Source organism: Corvus moneduloides, chromosome 15 (genome assembly GCF_009650955.1).
Source record: "Corvus moneduloides isolate bCorMon1 chromosome 15, bCorMon1.pri, whole genome shotgun sequence".
NCBI lineage: Eukaryota > Metazoa > Chordata > Aves > Passeriformes > Corvidae > Corvus > Corvus moneduloides.
Genome location: NC_045490.1, coordinates 593,225 through 609,182, shown reverse-complemented (window position 1 = coordinate 609,182; position 15,958 = coordinate 593,225). Strand labels below are relative to the sequence as shown.

At 49.1% G+C, this 15,958-nt stretch overlaps 1 long non-coding RNA gene across 10 annotated transcripts in view; it reads right to left on the bottom strand.

Annotated features, from left to right (window-relative positions):
* LOC116451601 overlaps positions 1-15,958 on the bottom strand; it is a 28,854-nt gene that overhangs the window by 7,068 nt on the left and 5,828 nt on the right. For 2 of the 10 annotated variants that reach the window (XR_004243241.1, XR_004243247.1), the window contains exons 1-5: positions 9,907-13,911; positions 7,811-8,039; positions 6,843-6,972; positions 5,468-5,646; positions 7-198 (exon numbers count right to left, since the gene is read on the bottom strand). This is a non-coding gene — a long non-coding RNA (uncharacterized LOC116451601). Of the gene's footprint in view, positions 1-6; positions 199-3,015; positions 3,224-5,467; positions 5,647-6,842; positions 6,973-7,581; positions 7,781-7,810; positions 8,040-9,906; positions 13,933-15,958 lie in introns of those variants that run through there. The other 8 variants (XR_004243243.1, XR_004243242.1, XR_004243248.1 and 5 more) reach the window with 8 other exon arrangements.

Below are 15,958 nucleotides of genomic sequence, written 5' to 3'. Positions count from 1 at the left end.
CCTCACCTGCAGATGAGCCTCTCGCTGCAGACCTTGCATCAATGGCTGAAGTAATTCCACCTTTTTTCCAGAGCAGGGCTCCGAGCCCAGCCACAGCAGCCGCGTTTGAAGTCTGCACAGCCCCGGCGTCAATACCATTCCCATCAGTCAGGTTAATGAGCACAGTTCATCAGCCCCGTCCCTTTGACTCCTTCTCTCCTGAAGGGAAAATAATGCATTTAACATGTCAGATATTTAAAAGGTTCTTTCATGTGCAGCCTCAGTTCATCGCTAATAAAATACGTTTTACTCCGCTGTTTCATTCCCTGAGCATTCCATGCTGTACTGAATTTAAGATAGAGCTTCTTGCCACATTTCTTAGCAGAAAATAGACATCTGAAGACTCATTAAAGTCTTCCAGGCTTCCAGTTGCCCTCTGTCAGGTGGCATTAAACAAGTGCTGTAACAAAGGACAGCACCAAGCACTGGCAGAGCACTGGCAGGACCCCCATGAGGATCCCCCTGTCTGGGGCAGGGGCAGCCTCTCAACCCCCCCACCCCAGGCCATGAATTCTCCAACCTCCCCCTTTCTGGAGTGGCACAGAGTGAGTGACCCCCCCCCCCCCTCCACTGGGCAGAGGTTCACTGCAGGAACAGTGCCGAGCAGCCGGCTTTTCCCAAACACCCTGCTTTTCCAGGAGGAATTCATTCCTGAGATGAAAGCATCACTCACTGGCTTTCAGTCTTTGCTGCTGACAAGTTTTTTTAGAAAGACACAAACTTGAGGCTGTTTGTCCTAAGCCAAATGAACGTCATTCATCACCTTTGGAGAACCACCATCACTGCAAGTTAATGCCTCCCAGAGCTTCCTGGTTGCAAATTCCTTTATAATACAAAGTTAAAACCAACCTCTGAAATGCAAATAACCCAGCAACCTCCCCAAGATGATTTATGCCATGCTATCGTTTTCATGAAAATAAATTAAAAGAAGAAAATGTAATTTAGGGTGAACTGCATTGTATACTAAAATAAAATAGTGACATTGTGTCTGCAAAATGGAGCGCAATGTGTCGCTGCCATTGCTGCTGGAGCTTTAACCTTCCCAAACGTGGAGAAAGGGATTCTGATTTATTTAGTTTGATTTTGTATACAACCCGTTTTATGGCTTCGGGCACGTCCTGAAGAGACACGTATTTTGACTTCTTTATGTCGGTGTCGTTTCAAGGGAAGGCAGAAAGTTTGATTCTCAGTCAATGTTTGAAACAGAAAAGGAGAAAGAAGAGTCCCCTGTAAGAGCAAACCAACCGCAACCCTTGCACGTGCCCTGAGCATGGGACGTGCCCCTGGCACAGCAGGCTTCCCACACCGGGGTTCGGGGTGTCTGGGGGAAACCACGGCACAGCCAGAGCTCGGGCTGCTCCCCGTGCCCGAGGAGCTGCACCTCCCTGCGCCTCAGCCCACGGTCAGTGTTAACATTCGGAGGTTGGTTCTGCTCTGTTAAACTTTATCAAATGGAGGGGAAAGATCTATTTTGATGAACTGAGCAGATATGATAAAGCCAGATGGGGTAACAGTGCTCCACTCAGCAAAACTCCCGGGCAGCAGCAGCCTGGCCTCACAGCTCCTCACAGCTGCACTGCAGCCCGCTTTGGGCTGGGGCTAAATGGGGAAGAACTCCTGGAACTGTTTAGTGCCGCTGTGCCGGGAGCGCCCGGCTCTAAATGACAGAGCCGGGGGATGTCAGAGCCAGCCCAGCCAAAGCTGAAGCTTCCCCGGAGGGATGTGTTCACTGCATAAATCTGAGCCCAGGGACACTGAGCCCCGCTAATTGCACAGAGCTTGTCCTGAGCTGTCACCAGACACTCCCAGCTCCAGGATGCTGCTGCAGGCACGAGATTGAGGAGGGACAAAAAGGCTGCCAGAAGCTAAAGCCTGACAAACAGCTTGTGCACAGAACCTGGGTGGGTCCTGTGGTCTCCATCCACATAAATCACCACTAGCAGTTTATAAAATCCCAGGGCTGATCTACAAGGCTTGCCAAGTTCCATTTTAAATCACAAATTTCATGCAAGTAAAGACACAGGCCTTAGTTTTATTTTTATTACTACTAATAGCTGTAAAAAAGAGCTGTGCTATTAAAAAGTAACAGCTGCTTACAAATGAACAGATCTTTTCTAAATCAGGGTAATTTCTCCTGGTAATGGTAAGACCCTGTCAGGTAATCGTAATCCTGACAGAAAAACGCTTCACCTTCACTGCTGGCCTCTAAGATAGTAAATCTGAGGCAATCTGTCTGGTTCTTAAAATATAATTCCTCTTTACTAGAACTGATCTTCTAAAACAGGCTGGGGAATGTGGCTCCTCATTCCTTCTTTTTCTCTACATTTTCACTTGTAAAGTCTCAAATCTGCTCAGGGTTGTTTTGTTCAGCCTCCAGTACAGATGTTTCTGCAGAAAGGGGAAACAGAAAAATATCACAAGCATCATCCAGAGACTGCAAAATCCCAAGCTCCAACCTGGATTCTGCCAGAGACAACGTGGCCTTGGGAAAAACCACCTCTCTTCCCTGCAGGACCTCCATCAGCTGCTCACTAATAAAATGGGATTGTAAAACTGCCCCATCTCAAAGGGCAAGTAAAACTGTGAAGGTGAACATTGCAATACAAGCGAGACACACTTTTATAACCCAGCAAATTCCCTTCCAGCCTCTCTTGTGGGAAGCAGCCCCATTTCTACATAAAAGCTGTGGACCAGCTTTGCCATTTGCAGACTTCCTTCAGCAGGCAGCAGATTAAAGCTAGCAGAATAATCCATAGCAATTAATTTATTCAATGAATTTAGCCTTATTTTCTGTTCCCAAAATGTCTGCAAGCTATTTACCATTTTTGTCGTGGTTTCCTCATTATTCACAATTATTGCACCGTAACTCTCGGTCTGTAAATTACTCTGGAACAATGGGCTGAGCGTGTTTTAGAAGCTCTTTGGGTTGGTTTCAATGTCATGCACAGGGCACGGTGGCTGCTGCTCTCTGCTCACCATTAAGGACAAGAAGAAAGGGAACAGATGGGGATCCAAAGAGCCGCGTTCACCAGCTGTGCCCAAAGCCAGCCCGGTCGCTCTCCTGAGACTCCCGGCTTCTGCAGGAGAGACCCTGGAGCCACTGGAGAGTCACCCCTCCACTGCTTCTGACACCGTGGTATTTCCAGCCCTTGGCACATCAAGAGTTCCTCTTTAAAACACGCCTCTAGAAAAAAATTGCATTTTTTGAGAAACGGCGCATTTTTTTGTGCCTGAATATTTTTTTATGTTGGTTTAAGTCTATGTTTTCATAAGCATTTCCATCAGCATGGAGAGTTACTGTAACATTAACACATTCCCTTTAGTTTCAACCAAAAAAGGAGGAATCCTTCAAGGTGTTATCAGAGGGAGCTCCAGGAAGAGGTATTTTAACAAAAACAGAGCAGGGTTACTGGTGGGTAGAGGGGCTGCTGGCAAAGTCAGGGCAAGCTCCCAGCAGACTGGTGCTTCACAGAGGTTCTGAGACATTTTAGCATTTTAATGTGTTATTGGCTTAGCAAATAAATAAATTACAAAGTGCCAAAAGAGCTTCTGGAAGATACATTAAGGCAATTTGCAAATAATTGCAGTGAGTTGGGCTATTATGACTTTGACTTTTGAAGTATAAAATCTCCCAGAGATAATGATGATAATCATATTGAAAATAGTTGCCACCCTTTAATCTTCTAAGACTAAACAGAGATCTTGGGGAATTTGGGACCCTGTCACTCTAATTGAACATCTGACAGGAGCGTAATGACGGTGGATGGCAGCGGGGTTGCCTGGGTGGCCGTGCAGAATCCATCAGCTCCCGGCGCGGGGCGGCCGCTCCGTCTCCTGCACGGGCTCTCATTTAAACAGCTCCATCACAATCACAGGGCTGTCAGAGACACTATTTCCAGGACAGATTTGGATCTCAGCACCTCGACTGCGCACGGAAAGATTCGCTGTTCATTTTGTGGACAGCTCAGGAAAAATGGCACCAAACCCCCGGAACCAAAGTCATTTGCTGACAATTCTGTTCAGGTGCAGGGAGCTTCATTTTTCTAAAGACAACAGAAATATATCCAAAATCAGCTGTGCAGAGCTGTTTCCAGCAGAAACCTCCTTCTGCCCCCCTCCATCAGTGTGGATACAAAAATGCTGCTAGCGAGGATTTTCTTGCTATTTTCTAAGCCTGTGAGAGACTTTTCTCTCTCACAGAAGAGGCAGCAGAGTATGGAAACAACCAAACACCTGCAGCCTTGAAAAGCCTTGTTTACGGTACAGTAGAAAAATATTTTGACAATGGATGTTTTAGGATTTTAGCCAATCACCCCAAGGGGTGGCTGATCCTTTGTCCAATTAGGCTATGAGGAAAAAAGTCTATAAAAGAGTTTGTAAAATAATTAAATAAATCAATCTTGCTGCACAATTCCTGCCTGCTGGAGCTTCTCTCCTCCTCTTCCCTACGGTTGTGGGACACAGTGATATACCCTAGGGCCTAGGACTGTGGTAATAGGTCAGAACACAGATGCTTTTCTTGCCCAGCCCTTTCGCTGGCTCAGGCTGGCAGCCAGGACGCTGCTCCTGCCCAGGACAGGGGGGTGCTGGGCACTGCCCACATCCCAGCACCCCCAGGAGCATCACTGCACCACTGAGGGCCTGGAGACTGAGAAGGGGCCATGGGAAAAGTCCAGCAAGGCAGGAGAGAGAGAGGGAAAAATACAAACTGCTTAAGAGAGAGCCCCACTGCAGGTTTAATGCCAGAGCTTTAGAATGCAACGGAAAAATCCCATTGGCTTCAGAAAAAAAATCAGCCAAAATCCATTACAACCTTTCAGCCTGGTCTCCATTTGCTTCAGTCCTTGTGCAGGTGCATCTAACCCAGAAGGGAGAGCTGGCTGCCTTTCTGAGAGGGGTGGAGGGTTTCCATGCAAGGACTTGGGGAATCACAAATCTGAAGACCAAAAAAGGGTCTCCGCAGTTCTCAGACATCCCTGTCATCTCCAGGCCCCTGGAGTTTGGTTTTCCTTTATATCTAACCCTGATCAAGTGGTCTCACCAGCATTTGAAATTTCCTTTTCCTGAGTATCATCATGTTACTCAGCAATTCTGCCTGAGATGTCCTGGATGGATCTTCCAGTCCTTGGTGTCTGTGGCCTTGAAATGCTCAGAAAGAGTTTTTCTTCCCCTTAAGTCACCCTTCAGCCAGGCAATCCATACTTAATTCTTTCCTATTTCCTCACAAATCGCATCCCAGCTTTAACTGTTTTAGCAGCTCTTGGAATCATCTCCACCTCCGCAGCCCTGGCAGGTGAGCAGGGCCCCAGTGGAGGCTGACATGGATGCTCATGGAGACACAGCTGCATTTGCTCTGCACCCAGCACCTAAACCCAGAATCAGGCTGTACTTCCATCCCATGCAGTCTCAGAACCAGAATTTAACCTACCACTAAAATCTCTCTCAAAGTCTGTGTTTCCCACGTGATGCTCCCTCATCATAAGGATTTGATTTATATCCTTGGTAGTCCGGCTCCAGAAATGGCAGTGAGGCACTCTCCCCCTCTCCGCCCCTTCCAGGACCAACAGCTGATGGGAGAGCTTGGCTGTAGGGATGGGAAACGCCTCCCTGCAAGAGTTAGGTCAGGATGACAAATTTTAATTCACTTCTTCTAAATATCTCCAGGTTATTTTCCCCCCAAATGGCCTGACAAACTTCATCATCTTCAGTTCTCTGGCAGTAAAGCCATGGTACCAAATTTGTTGTGCCTTCCCTCCCACCCACCAGCTTACGATGGCAGGGGCCCAGCCAAGGTTTCCAACACGTTGGCGTGGAAAGCACTGCCAGCCTTCTGCTGTTCCAGGGAAGGAAAGCTGCGGGGTTTGATAGACAGCTAGATAGATGGATACAGCCAGAAATATGCTTAATTATGCAATGTCACATTTCTGAGTTATTGATACTGTTCTCCCTTTTTGGAATAACAAAGATGCATTTCAAAACCTGAGTTAAATTACAATACGGGACCAAATCTATTCATTTGGACTATTTAAATGGAGGGTTTTTTCTTCAGTAGATGCGGTCTTGACTGTGCAGCGCAGCTCAAGTGATGCTGTTAAAATCCTCCACCCACCACTGGTGCGTTGAAAATTAGCCAGCCCAGAGCTGCACACTATTATTACTTAATACATGTTATCTGTGATCAAACACCATTCCTGATACAAGTATTTAGGAATTCGCTTTTAAGCTGTATTTTATGGGGATTTTTTTACTAAACAAGTCACGCATTAAGCTGGGTCATCAGAATTGAAGGGAAAGCCACTGAACTTTGCATCTGGAGCTAAAATAGAACCCTTAAAAATTCCTCTCCAAGCTTATCGTACAAACCTATTTAAACCTTCACATGACTAATTATGGCGTTCATCTGCCAACATCTAAATGCCCCCCTACCTCTGCACTGGAGTGCCTGGCACAGACAGAGCCCAGACCTCACCCCAGCACCCAACAGCTGCGGGTCCAGCTCACGGCTGTTGAATATTCCCCGGACCCAGGGGTTCAACTCCACCGCCTGTGCTCGGCCTCAGGAGGAGATGGGGAGCCCTGGGGGTGAGGGCTGGGCTGGAGGGCAGGGGCTGGGCCCCCTGCCCTAGGACCTGCTCAGCCCAAGCTCTGTGGGCTGAGCTCTGCCCGTCACACCAGGAACGAACAGCCCTCCCCTGCCACGAGCAGGAGAACGGGACCTGTGCCCTCGCCTCTCACTGGCATTGCATTCTCCTTCTCACCCCATGTCTTAAGAAACAACAGAGATGTTATTAAACAAAACTAACCTTGTGTACCTTCATGGATCTCATCAATTTTCATACCAAGTCTGCTGGGCTTCTCACCAGGAGGGGAAGGTGTCATGAAGCGACTGCTCTCACAAGCCTCTGCTGTTGTCTCCAGCACAGAACTTCAGTACTGGCAAAGCACAAGAGTACACACAGTGAGGAACATTGATTTTCCAAACATGAAATTTATCAAATGACACAAATCAGCTGAATGACATGAAAATATATCTGGAGACTTCATAATGTCACCTTCCATCCTGTTAGGGATTGACAGACACTGGCTGAAGAGAGCTGCTTCAAGCTGCAGAACACCATTGCAGGGTAAGATTATTCTATCAGTTTAATAGCAGCTATTTTCCTGTCTCTTAGGGGTTTTCTTTCCTTCTAATTTTACAGCTGTTACACTAGTGACATGCTTTCCACTATTCTAGTTAAAATTGCATCCCATTCTCAAATCAAAGTGCATTTTGTTATTCACTGAGGGAGGAGATGGAAGAATTCCTGTTCCATCACATCCAACAGAAGGGTGGGAAGGAAACTAAGGCAGAGCAATCCCTCAGCACATGGCTGTCTTGGGCGAGGAGACAGTGAGCATGAACCTCATCTTCTGCTTCACTTTCAGCCCTTTCTGAGCCAAACTCCTGCCCTGGCTCCTTCAGGGGCTCCCTTTGTCTCGGTCCAATGCCAGGGAGGAGTTGGGGCAGTAGTCCCATCCCCTGGGTATGTCCTGAGTACTCACACTCCTGCTGAGACCAGCAGGCTCCTCAGCAGCTCCCAGAGCATCCGAGACAGCCAGGGCCTCCTCAGAGGAATGAGATCCGGTGTGAACCTGCTGTCCCTTGGGCTGGTTTTGCATGAAGAGAGAGGAGCTGGGGCAGCACAGCCTCCGAACATCCATTCAGGGCTCACTCCTGCCTTAGCACAGCAGAACTGAAAGGCTTTTGAGAAAATACAAAATGATTCTTTACCCTGTAAGCACCGCATTGGTTTCTGAGGCAAAAGGCTGCCAATGGATGTTCCTGCTGCAGCCAAACCCCTTTGAGGAGCATCCAAGTAGCAGCGTTTTGGGAACGTTCTCGGGCAGTCCAGCATCTTCCTAAATTTTTTCCTCTCCTCCTTCTGTATTATATATTTATTGCTATTGTGCTGGTCAGCAGCAGCTTCTGATATTTCTTCTCAGACAAGACCACGCTTTGGCTTGAATAGACAATAGAATTATTAAAATTATTCCAGTTTAGACCAGAAAAATAAAATATCCGAAGTTTTCTCCCTCCACTTCAGTTTCATTGAACAGAAACTCCTCAATATTTTTAAAAGCTTGATCTGTTTTTCACCATTAGTATCAAACTTGATCTAGAGCAAATGAAGCCAAATGAAAGAAACTTACACTAATTTCTGATTTGCTTAACAGCGTGTTCAGCTCACCTCGAGTGCCATCAGCCTCATTTTCCTAATAGCACTTTTTCTGCAAATCGCTTTCAAATAATGAGGAGCTGAAATAAAAATTTTCCACAAAGAAAAATTGGTAGAAATAGATTGAATTGTTTGTAGCAGTACCCTTAATATCAAAGCAACTATTAGTCAATAAAATCTAAAATTTTGGAAAAGGGACTCTGAAATTGAACTCAAGAATCATTATAAAGCTCATTCTCTGTGCTCTAAACTAAGGGAAAAAATTGGTTTTTCTGTGTTTACATTGCATTTCCCCTCACTTAAGTTGCTTTGGGAGAAAACAAAACTTTATATTATATAATTCCAAACAGTAACCATTGAGATGATTAAATGAATTTTCCAAAAAGGTTCTGTAGTCTGGAACAGCTCAGGACTTCATTAGATAAGCTGTGCTTCCCACACAGCCCCCCAGATCCTGCCACCCACAGAGAAGTCCCCTTGGAAAGGCTTTGGATTGCATGGGAATGAATCCAAATATATGCTGAACATACTGGAAAGACAAGGGGCGATGCCTTCCCCCTTTCCTGGAAGTGTCCCAGGCCAGGCTGGACGGGGCTTGGAGCACCCTGGGACAGCGGAAGGGGTGGAACGAGATGGGCTTTGGGGTCCCTTCCAGCCCAAACCGTTCTGGGATTCTGTGACACCTGGGAAGGACAGGGGACAGACGTTGCTGTGGCCCTGGCCATCCATCCCCCATCCTCCTCCAGCCCCTGCCGTGTCCCAGGGGGATCTGCCCACAGGGAATGACTCCCCTCTCTCCCCGCACAGCCCCGGGGCAGCTCCCACCCCGCTGCACTCCCAGCGCCTCCTGCAGGGAATGCTCCTCCATCCGTGTCTCTGGTGGCCTTTGCTGCGCCCCTTACTTGGCTTGAGCTCGCTCCCCTAATTAATGTTCCACACTAGCTACGAGCACAGTGACAAGTGCTGCTTGAGACCTGACAAATAACCTGCTCCCAGCCACCCCCTCATCCCACCCACCCTGCCAAGCAGAAGAGATGCCTTCAGAGTGCTTCGAAGCAAATGAATACCCAGCATGGATCCAATTTGTATCTTCCACATTTAATACAACTTGATGGGAGGCTGAACTAGGATAACACCAAACTAAAAATAGCTGCTCCTGTTATCAGAATTGTTCACTAATGCTGACATGAGCCAACATCTGCTTTTATTAGGAACTCACAGAAGTAATTTATCTGAATGAAATTGCAATATAAAATTAGTACCATGCACCTGTGCCTATTGCTTTGGCTGATTTGAATCTGTACACAGCTTTCAAAGCACATCAGAAACACCAAATGCATCCTGGATGCTCCTGCTCTCATATGCTGAGTGTGTCACACACTGGCACGTGCACAGAGCTTCCCTCTTCTCCAGGCAGAGCTTCCTGCCTTACCCTGTTCCCAAAGGAGAGCCCCTGCAGGGAGAGCTGCTGGGGCGAGGGGGTCCCCCCACATGGTTCTACCGAGTGGGGTTGGAGAGATTTTACCCCAACTAATGCGTGGGAGCACTGGAAAAGGAACAAAAACATTTCGTTCCCTGGCATGTTTTGTAGATTGTGTTCTAGCTCCCAGGCCATCCCCGTCAGTGACACTGTGCCAAAAATGCAGTGTACCTCGTCCTGGCGCAGGGTCCTGCTCTCCGTCTCTGCGGTGGGGCACAGCGACACCGCTGCTGCTCTGGGCTCCACAGGCAGCCACCGCCCATGGAACAGATGTGCAGCTGCTGGGGAGAACAAACACAAACAGAGGTTGCAGGGCAGAACATGTTTACTCAGTCGGAAATATCCCCAGCAGCACCCTGGAGAAAGCAGCAGCAACTGGAAACTGCTTTGCTTCTCTGGGAACAACAGAAGGCAATGGGAGCAGTGCTGTGGGATTGAGGGGCCTTTCCCATTTTCTTTGCACAGATTCTCTGTTCAAAGTGCCCCACAGCTGCCATTGGGGCATCCTGTGCCCAAGCACGGCTGCTGCCTGTCCCTGAGACAGCATCCCCGGGGCACCCGGCTGCCGCTGGACCCTGCGGGCAGCGACGTCCTCCGGAGAGGAGCGAGGGCCCCTCGGGGCTGGGGCTGTGCCGCTGTGCTGGGGTGTCAGCGCTGCCCGCCCGGGGCTGCACCCCGAGAGGGGCCGAGCTGGGCTGGAGCCTGCGGGTGCTGACCCTCACTGCCCTCGGAGGGACCGGCCTCCAGCCAGGTGACCACGGGCTGCAGCTGTGCCGTGGCAGCACAGCCATGGCTGAGGGGCTTTCATTAAGCACTCGGGAAATACAATCTAACTTAAAGTGCATGTTCCTGCCTTCTAGGTGTGACCTGCCGCTCTGAGGCAAGACTGATGCCACAGTGTCAGAGCTGCTCTCAGGGGTCCCCAGAGCTGGTGGCCCTGGTGAGCACCACGCAGCTGACCACAGAGCTTAGGCTTAGCCTGGGTCTGAAGTTTTTTCTGCAGCCTGAGCCCCTGCATAACTCAGTAAAGGCCCTGCTATCTGGGAGTACTTGAATATAAAATATATCTCCTTTAATCAAGAATTGAAGCATTGCTCACATTTTACACGTGCTGAAGTCCCAGGGGAGAAAGAACTTTATGCTCACCTTTAACTGAAACCTGACCTCAATCTGAGCAGCCTTCAGGGAATGGCTGGAACTGGGGCAGGTCTAAGAGGTCTCCCTAGGCAAGAGCTGTAAAAGTTTAGTCCCTCTGTCCCAAAGCACCCCATCCTTCATCTCAGCTCCTTCCCTGCACTCCTCAGGGCAGTCTGAAAGCTGCTGCCCATCCTCAGAGAGCGGCAGCAAAGCCCCCACACCCTCACTGCAGTGCCACACCTGCCCCACATGTGAGCACTCCAGAGATGCAGGTCCCAACCCTCTGAAGCCAAGGCTTGGCATCTCCAGCATATTTGTAACCTGCCCAGCGAGCACTGGGGGGAAAGGCTGCAGCTTCTTTCTAAAGGACGGAAAAAGAACCAGCATTTTATCTGCACTGCTTACTGGCACTGGGGCTTTCCTTGCCTCTGTCCCAAAGCAAGGCAGTAACTCAGGTGCCATTTAATTAAATTAATCCATCTGAAATATTCACCTTGCACCAGCTGGGTATAACAACCTACAGAGCCTGCTCCAAACACGGTAAGTTGCTGCTTCAAGTCTGAGCAGAGACTGAGAACACAGCGACTACAACAGGTACAGCAGGGACACGCAAAGGGATTTTAATTGCCTGCAACTCCGGGACTGTCAAACTGCAGGATGAGGAGGGAGAAGCCTTTATGGTTACCTCACAGTTAGAGATGAGTGGGGTGTTTGAGCTTGAAATGCTTTTACGCGATAAGGGGCTTAAAATAGTAATCAACTTTTCTCATTCAAATAGAAATGTGTTTTTCTCTCCCGTGGCTTCCTGCATGTGCTGAGCCGGTAACTAGGTCATGGAGGCAGGAGGAGCCGGGGGAGGAAAATAACTTCTGTATCCTGGGGATAATTCATGCAGCCAGTTCCTCTGCTGCGGGGCACAGCAGGGCTGGGACCAGGAGCGGGGAGGTTCCTCCGAGGCTGATGGGCACCAGGGATGGGGGTTCCCACCCCGAAATTCCCCCCGTGCCGCACCCCACACACAGCAGCTCTCCAGCTGTGCCCCGGGGGGCTGCGGCCTCTGGCACGGGGGGCCAGGGCTGTGCCGGCCAGAAGCAGCCGCTGCTGGGGCTCCGGCCGGAGCATCACTGCCCGCAGCCCCGGGCCGGGAGGCAGAAACGCTCCGCAGCCCAAACCTCAGTCCCAAGGCATTGCTTTCCTAAGTGCTGGCCTATCTATTAAACGGCCTCTAGGTCATGAGGGAAATTGCACGGGCGCGCCCGCCAGGCTGGGAAGGTGCCGGCCATCAGGGGCAGGTTGGTGTCCCAGGGCAGCGCTGCAGGTCCAGCCCAGCAGCGTCTGCTCACCACCCACACGTGGCCAGCACCAGGATCCAGGCTCACCTCCCCACTGGTGAAGCTGCCAGGGACAAGGAACAGACCCCTCAGGATATTTCGCTTTCTGAAAATTAGATTTAAAACACATTACCCAGGAACAATACATGTATTTTAGTTCACAGGGATGGGATAATCATGATACACGTAAGAAATGCTTTACAAAATCCATGTTTGCATTCCTACACCTGTAGGTGTGCACATGCCTCAGAGCTGACCATGTGCAGATAGCCTGTGCATACAACTGCTCTCCTGGTCCCCTGCAGCCTCCTCCCACCACAGGATGCTCTCCTGGTCCCCTGCAGCCTCCTCCCACCACAGGATGTTCTCCTGGTCCCCTGCAGCATCCTCCCACCCCTGAGCTGGGCTCCACTTCCCACCCCGGAAACCAAGAGGCTGAGTCCTCCAAGCCAGGACAGACATTCCACCTCTAGCAAGCAACAAAATGAAGATGTCAGTTATGAAGGAAGAAGCTGCGAGGTTTATTAGAGATGTGGTGAGCAAATTACAAACATCCTCATGTGGAGAACCGTTTAACATATGCTTGGAGTTTTTTTCATCTATTCAAACCCAAGACCATCCCCACGCTACCTACCTGTGGCAGGTGTATCACAGTGAATCCCCACGTTTCCAATTCATTTCTATCCTCCAAAGGAACCTTTTTGGCAAATAACACAGTGAAACGCTGCCAACGATTCCCTCCAGTGTGTGGTGACGACTGGGCTGCGGTTCTGGAAGTTCTACAGATGAGTCCTTCAGATCGAGTTAGTGTCTCCTCACTGCTCCCGACCGTGCCATATTGCAGCTAATTACTGATTGCCTTCTCTGGAATTTATTCATTAAAACAACAACAAAATGCATAATGCAATGTGGCAGATCCTCAGCAATTCACACCAGCCTCCCATGGCAGCAGCCACATTCCTACTACAGCACCGGAGAATTTAGATATGCAAATGGGCAGATTGTTAGTTTAGAACTGAAAACAAAACGAGAGAGATTTCTCTTAACAATTCCTGCGGAGCTGGTTGGGTGGCTCCTGTGTGAGCCTGGGTAAGAGAAGCACCATGGGCTCTTCAACTGTTTTCAGCCTGCAAAGCACTTTGAGCTCTTCCTGTTTCTCAGGCATTTGCATATTTTCTCCAGCATTTAAATTCCAGTTCTTCTATCCTGCAACCAGCATTGCAGCTGTCACAAATTTGTAGGCACACATAATCATACAAACGATTTGTGTATGCAGCCAAGCAGCTGCATGTGTATAAGTGCCTGTATAATGAAAATTATATTATAATTAACATTGTATTGATATATTAATGTACAGCTATATTAATTATAAAGCCTGTTTATTTCTAGGTATAATATTTCAAACCATTTACAGCAAAACTGCAAAATAATGTTGTTTTATTTTTCATGATGTCTACAGTGGATGAAGTATGATGAAATTCAGATATATCAAATACTGAATGTAGGTATCTTATTAAGTACAAAACATTTGCTCTGGGATGCGCTGGAGAAGGAGGCACATGAGAGAGTCATTAGGGACTCATTCAGGCTGCAGTTTATAGAACCAGAGAACTTGGGACTCCATGAGCTCCCCAAGACCCAGGAGTCACAGAAACATGGAATGGTTTATGCTGGAAGATCATCTCATTCCACCCCCTGCCATGGCAGGGACACCTCCCACTGTCCCAGGCTGCTCCAAGCCCCAATGTCCAACCTGGCCTGGGACACTGCCAGGGATGGAGCAGCCCCAGCTGCTCTGGGCACCCTGTGCCAGGGCCTGCCCACCCTCCCAGGGAACAATTCCCAAGCTCCCACCTATCCCTGCCCCCTGGCAGGAGGAAGCCTTTCCCTGTGTCCTGTCCCTCCAGACTCTTGTAAAGAGTCTCTCTCTTCCCTGTACACTTCAGGTATTGGAAAGCCACAGTCAGATCACTCCAAAGCCTTCTCTTCTCCAGGCTGAACAATCCCAGTTTCCTCTAGGAGAGGTGCTCCATCCCTCTGAAGGCCTCTGTGGCCCTGGCTGGCCCCTGCCCCCCAAGAACAGAGCAGTATTACAGACTGCAGCCTTGGAGTGAAGGTTTTGAGACAGAGACCAGCCCTAAGCACAAGCTCCTGCCGGGCTGGTGTCCAGCAGCTCTCAGCTGACATCATCACAAACACCCAGCTGCAATCCAGGGCAGGGGTGTTGAATCCAGTGTGGCTGCCCCTGGATCCCTGGAAGTATCCAACATGAGGCAATCACTATGGAGATGGGAATTTGCTTCCCCAAAACCCAAGTAAAGCTTGAGGCACACCAACCAGAAACATCAGTCATGAATAAAACAACAAGGGAAAAACCCCAAGGTTATCTTGAGGTGATTGTAGGTTTTCAGTGGAAGGAGCCGTGCCAGCCTCAGGGCCATGGCACATCTCACAGATGTGTAGGTAACACCCACAGATCAGTGCCAGGTCTAAACTGAGCCAGGCTCACTCCTGCGGGAGCTCTCGGTGTGCAGCCGAGGGGGAGCTCTCTGTCCACTGCCCTCGGGCCAGGCCGGAGCACAGCTGGACGACACGGAGCCACCAGGACACCCTGCCCTCGCTGCCCTCCTGCCCATGGGTCAGCAGGTCCTTACTGCCCACTCAGAGCCGAGTGGGGTCAGGAGGACCCCACCAGCAGCAGGACACACAACCCCACAAACACAGACCTGGCCTGCAGGGACAGGAGTCCCCGCTCCTGCTGCAGAGAGGACAGCAAAACACTCAACCCTCGCCTGGAGTTCATTTGGGGTGCTTAACACAGAGGAAATTGGGATGTTTGTTTTCTCAATGCCTGGCTTTCCTCACTTGAACAAACCCGAGTCCAAAGTAGCTGTGCTGGAAGTGCTGACGTGCTGCTGCAGGAGCAGCCATCCCAGTCCACACACAAACCAGCCCTGGAGCAGATGGACACATGAAATAATTACAGCTGACAGCTGACAACACTAAGAAGGTGTCAGTCCCACAGCAGAACCCTGTCCTTTGAAAAACACACTTAAAACTTTAGCTTAAAAATCCACATGCACACTCAAACCCCCACACTGTTTGAACTGTTTGTTTTCCTTCCCTTTCCTGCTCTTTCCATTTTCCTGAGACTCTGTCCTCCTGGTTTCTAATGAGCAACTGCCCAAATTTGAGTTATAAATGCTAAATATTCAACCTTAAGGCTGCACTGGAATCAGATTTTTTTATCAGGTACCTTTCTTACTCTGCAGTCCAAATATAAATATAAAGCATTTATTTTTTCCAACTTTACTGCATATTCCTGCTTTCTACTGACTCTGCTCGCATTAATTCAGCAGCAGGTTCCCAGAGAGGAGCTCTGCCCTCAAGCACTGGTGGTGCCTTTCCATCTACTCCAACAACATACATCAACATTTTATAAAAGCCATAAATATGCTGCAGTCTAGTTTTATCTTCTCTCTTTGAACATGCAAATAATTTGACTCCATCTTACCGAACCACTCAATAACCAGTGATAGGAAAGAGCAGGGTAATTTACTGCCTGGTGCTGGCAGAGGAGGGGGGAGAAGGGGCGGGTGGAGATGCTTTTCTGTCTGAGGCACTTTGTGTGAACAGTGCTGCTGCTGGAGAAGTCTCACTTCTTCTCAGTCTTTCATCCCTGTGCACTTTTCATCTTTTCCATGTCTGAGAGAAAGAAACCCTTCTGTGCACGAGCTCCTGCTTGTTACCACGCT